Source organism: Cnephaeus nilssonii, assembly GCF_951640355.1.
Source record: "Cnephaeus nilssonii genome assembly, chromosome: 20".
Classification (NCBI taxonomy): Eukaryota; Metazoa; Chordata; class Mammalia; order Chiroptera; family Vespertilionidae; genus Cnephaeus; species Cnephaeus nilssonii.
Window position 1 is genome coordinate 18,996,971 of NC_137091.1, and position 5,596 is coordinate 19,002,566.

The following is a 5,596-nucleotide window of genomic DNA, read 5'->3' on the forward strand; positions in this document are numbered from 1 at the left end:
ACCCACCTTTCGCCATGGACCCCCACATGGTGTTGTGCACATCCACTTTTCCAACAACTGTGAGACCCTCATCAAGGGCCTGCCTGTGGCATCAGCAGCCAGGAATCCCCTGAAATAGATGCACTGGCACCAGTGATAGGGGGACTTATAATCTGACAGAGCACCTGAATTCAACTGAAAAATGATCATATTATTGTAAATCTTAGAACACAGATACTTATGTCAATAGGGGATTACATTTTTCTTAAGTTTCCTTTTCAAGGCCTGTGCAAAGCAACTGAGGAGGTGACTCCGCTGTGAATCCAGCAAGCAGAATCGATAAGCATGGTCAGACCGACCCACCAGAAATCAAAACATCATCTCATCGCCTTACGACTAAGGACCATAGCGGACCTCCAGGGCTGCACGCAGCTGCATTCCATTCTAGCCCCTTCCCCTTGCACCTTGCTGGAAGGCAGGATTTGATGCTTGTAAGCGCCCTGTCTTTTTGGTTGGCTGGCCTTCTCAATAAACACCTTGTATGATTCAACCCTGCCTTCCTTATTGGACACAGCGACAGGCAGCCCGAGCCCACCTGGAGGTTTCCCTGGAACACTAGGAGAATCAGCCACTGCTGTAATGAGCATTACTTTCTGTGACTCAACCTAGGCAGCCTTGTTCCAGCTGTGCACCCAAACTTAGCAGTTCTATGTGTCCATTCAGCCACCCATTGGGGAGCTGATGGCCCCCATGTTCATGAGAATGAGTTAAAGAAGGAACAGGGACAGCTAAATGGCATGAACAAGATCACAGACACCTGTCAGAGTGACCACATTGTGGTGCAGGGAGTGACTGCCACTGACAACCTGGGTCCTGCCCCTTGTGAGGGATGAGGACAGGTTTGCAGGGAGGACACTGACCAGGGGAAGCCTGGCCCTGCTAACTCTGGATGCCTGGCACACGGGAGCTGCCCAGCTGACAGCCAACAGTGAGAGGATGGTAATGAGCACCATGGTGGTAAAGGACATGGTACAGCCCCTCACCCAGTGACTGCCAAGCTCTATGACCTCTGATCCCCAGCTGTCCCTTCCTTATGACATTGGGCTGTTAGCCCCTCCCTCTCTCTTTCCCTCTTCTATCACACTCCTCATGTCAGAGAGCATCCAGGGGCCCTCTCTCCCTCTGGTCATTACCAGGCTCTCCCCAGGGATTTCTGTTCCTCTCAGCCCTCCCAGCTTTCTGTAGCTATATAAGCAGCAAAATCTCAATAAAATGCCTTCTTCCTAATACATATATTATACACACATTATATATATATATATATACTAAAGGCCTGGTGCATGAAAATTCATGCACTGGAGAGGGGGTCCCTCAGCCCAGCCTGCCCCCTCTCACAGTTCAGGATCCCTCAAGGGCAGGAGGTGACCCAGCAATCAGGGGAAGGCGACGCCCCATCACAACTCTGCTGCTAACACTGCCAGCAGCACAAGCCTTGGCCGACCCTGTTTACCTGAGCCTCAAGCAGCCCTGGGCAGCTGGGCAGCTGACACCTGAGGCTTGCCTGTGCCTCAGGCATCAGCTGAGCAGGCACCATCCAAGGCTTGCCTGTGTCTCGGGCCAGCCCTGGGCAGCTAGGGGGCTGAGGGGACTGGGGAACTCCAGAGGCGGGCCGGCCCAGCCTTGCCGTTGTGTGCCTGCCACCCCATTGGGGCTGAGGTGACTGGGTGCCACCATCTTGTGGTTGTGGGTGTAGCCATCTTTGAGGGCAGGGCAGTCAATTAGCATATTCCCTCCTTATTGGCTGTAGGTGCCACCATCTTTGTGACAGTGTAAGGGTCAATTAGCATATTCCCTCTTTATTAGATAGGAGGGGGGCATCAGGATGGGTGTGGGGCCTTGGCAGAGAGCTCTCAGCACTCCTGCATCGGGGTCTGAAGGTGCAGAGAGGAAGGGAGAGCACATAGGCAGTTAGGGGGTTTAGGCCAGGAGGGGAGAGCAATTAGGGGGATCAGGCCAGCAGGGGAGCAGTTAGGAGCATCAGGCAGGGAGGCAGGTGAGTGCTTAGGAGCCAGTGGTTCTGGATTGTGAGAGGGAATCCCAGATTGGAGAAGCTGCCGGCCAGACTGAGGGACCCCCCCCCCACCCCCCACATGCACAAATTTTGTGCACCGGGCCACTAGTGTGTGTGTGTGTGTGTGTGTGTGTACTTGATTTAATGGGGTGATCATTTTGTAATATGTACAAATATCAAATCATTATGTTGTACACCTGAAGCTAATATAATGTTATGTCAATTATATAACATTATCTATTTTAATTTGTCAATTAAAATAAATCTTACATAATAAAAAGGTAATATTTAAATTACCATCACTCCGCTACGCCCATGATTGGGCCAGCGGGTGACACAGGGGGCGGGACTCGGGGTGGCTGGGGTGGTGATTGGGCCGGCAGGACGCTGAGCTTGCGTTGCCAGCGGCGACGCGAGCTCAGCATCTGCGCCATGGCTGTGCTGCGGCACAGACAGGCCTCTGGGGCAGCGAGCCGAGCAGGCGTTTTGGAGGTTTGGAGGCGGCGGGCGGTGGGCGGGCGATGTGGCTCCCCGGGGAGGAGTCTGGCGGCAGTTGGGCCGCAGGAGCACGTGGCAGCGGCCCCAGCCTTCCTGGGTGGGAGGCAAAGGCAAGACCCTGGCCTGGGCTCTGGCCGCAGGAGGACCACGCCCCCGCCCCGCCTCACCCTAGGGGCCCAGGGACTTCGGAGCTGCCGACCAGCGGACAGACAGCTTACACGTGCATGATTAAATCATGCACTGGGCTTCTAGTAAATAAATAAACAAACAGAATATGTATTTCTAGGCTCTAGTCCAGGAACATTGAACCTAGATATCTGGGGTGAGCCTAGAAATCTTCATAGATGATTTCAAAGCACAGTAAGGTTAAAACAGCTAACGTATGACTTACACACCTCTTATTTTAACTGTCCTACTTCCTGCCCTGGACTCTTCCGCATTGCACCAGCCCTTCACAGGAGACTTTGGTGACCTGGGATTGAGGTGCCAGAAGAAACGGCCTAAAATCAAATGAACCGAAATCTCTGGAACCTGCGCATTGTATAGTGGACAACAATCAACTGAATGAGTATCTACTAAGACCCAATCCAGGAGAAGCTACTGTGGAAACTCAAACAAGAGTGGGATTTCTGACTTTAAAGGGTTTATAGTCCAGCCAGTGTAGCTCAGTGGTTGAACATCAACCTATGAACCAGGAGGTCAAGGTTCCATTCCAGGTCAGGGAACAAGTGTCTCAATCTCCAATAGGGGGCGTGCAGGAGGCAGCTGATCAATGATTCTCTCTCATTGTTTTTTTCTCATTGATATTTCTTTCCCTCTCCCTCCTGTCTGAAATATCTCATTGATATTTCTTTCCCTCTCCCTCCTGTCTGAAATCAATAAAAACATGTTTTTAAAAAAGTTTTTAAAAGGGGGGTTTTTACAATCTGGTAAGAGACAAAGCTACACATAAAAGTTAAGTGAAGAGAAAAAATCTACTCATCCTAATTTCTTGGGTAATTGTCTTGACTTTTACCTCTACTTTGACTACAGATCTAAAACCACTGCATAAAGCCATCTAACCTCAAGTCTAAGTTTCCCATTAAATATTCTAAATGCATAGCCATGATATAGTCTAGATTTTCTAGTCTCTAGTCTGAAAATTTATCTACTCTGTGTATTCTGAAATTTCAAGGTATGTCTAGTTTCAAGCACCCTGAATCATTTTCTCAAGTTATTAAAATATTTCAGAAATTCTATCACTTTGAAATCTTCGACTGCTTTTGTGCTCAAAAGTAATACAAGACAGCAGTTATTTTGTATTTATTCTTTTACTGACTCTAAGTCATAAATTGAGGTAATCTATATCCTGGGATACTAAAGATAGTTAAAACTTGGTCCCTGTTCTCACGGATCAAGCATACGAGATAAGGCATATATATATATAAATGATCATGTGCCCCAATTTTCAGGCAAAAAAATGTTCACTATATAGAATATATCTTGTCCCCTTTGCTTGGCAGATAATGATGATTTTAGAATGCATGAAACGAAATGACTACACAGAAAGTAGTTCTATATAAGTTGGGTGGAGAGGGAGCACACGTTTTAAACCAGCGGGGATATGGGTAGACAAAAGATAAGGCAAGGAGTCTTATTTTAGCAATGGGGAGGTAAAGGGCCTATAATGATCCGCTCAGTGAAAGGAATGTGCTCCTTAAATAGTCACTACCTGACATGCTGTTTCCATTTGATAACTAAATTAACTGTGACACAATAGGATTTAGGGCATGGGTGAGGGAAGAAGGAAGAGCTCTCAACACAGAACGAAAATAGGGCCGGAGAACAGAGTCCCCCTGCCCCACCCGCTAGAGAGATGTCATTTGCGAACAAAAGTGCCCATCAAAGAATTTGCAGCATGGAATCCTGGGAGGCCTTCGTTCATTTGTCACCGGGGCCCCTTCTCCTAGCTGTGGCAGGAGTCTCAGATGCTAATTGTCACCCTGAGTCCCTAGATTTACACACTGAACACGATGACATCATCCTGGAGAAAGACAAGGAGATTGGGGAAGACAGACCTCTTCAGTCTTGCCCTGAGAGTAGAGATCAGCAAACCCAAAGTGAACCTGACAACTTCCCCTTTAATTGATTTAAATTAGGAATTCCTCCAACTTCCAAACTGTTTTCTAATTAAGTTTGATATGAATGATGGCCGTATTGTAGATGGTTGAAAGGTGAGTTTTCTAAAATAATAATGAAGCAGGAATGTGATCTACTTTCGTGGAGGAGTGATCCATACTATTCAGATGACATCTTTCAACATTTTGGGGGATTGTGGTGGTGATTAGCTTATTCTAGGTTTTACTAAGACAATAAATCCCACACAAAAGTTTTTTCTTTTTTTAAAAAAAAGCCTTCCAAATGCTAAGGCTTATCTTTAAAATAATTTTAATGAGATTTATTTTTATTCACTTTAAAAATTTATATGTGCTCATGAGAAAATATTTGGGATATAGAAAATAGAGAAATGGAAGAAAAAGTGCACCCATAATATTAGATATAGTCACTGAAGAAAATTAACCTTTTCAGTACGCTTCCTTTATATTTTAACCTGTACATAATTTTAAGATCAATATACTTTATATATACCATATTTTAAGTATTGTATATATAAATTATATTATATTTTCACATAATAGAAAGCAAACATGTTTTCATGAAATTACAATATTTGCAAAGATTAATTATTGCATAGTACTTATGCATGTAAATCATACCACAATTTGTTTATTTTTCTCCTTTCAATTATAAGTGCCATTTCCAAAGGGTTCAGTATTTTGAATAAGGCTTTATACATTATGAATATTAATGTGGATATTTTAACTTTTTTGTTGTTGTTAACTTCTCAGAATTTATTTCCAGAAGTAAGATTAAGTATTAAGGGTTATGAAAATACTTAAGAGTTTGATGTATTTGTGACATTTTTAAAGGTAATTGCTCTGTAAAATTTGAGATGAGCTTCTGGGTTGGTGGTGAACTGAAGTAATTCAATAGAAACATTATATTTAA

General features: G+C 45.0%; 1 pseudogene across 1 annotated transcript; it reads left to right on the forward strand.

Moving 5' to 3' along the window:
• The first annotated feature begins 618 nt into the window (after nt 1–618).
• LOC307092551 (AP-3 complex subunit beta-2-like) lies at nt 619–1,029 on the forward strand (annotated as a pseudogene). Its single transcript has one exon. The product of its transcript is annotated as an AP-3 complex subunit beta-2-like (transcript).
• The last annotated feature ends 4,567 nt before the right edge of the window (nt 1,030–5,596 follow it).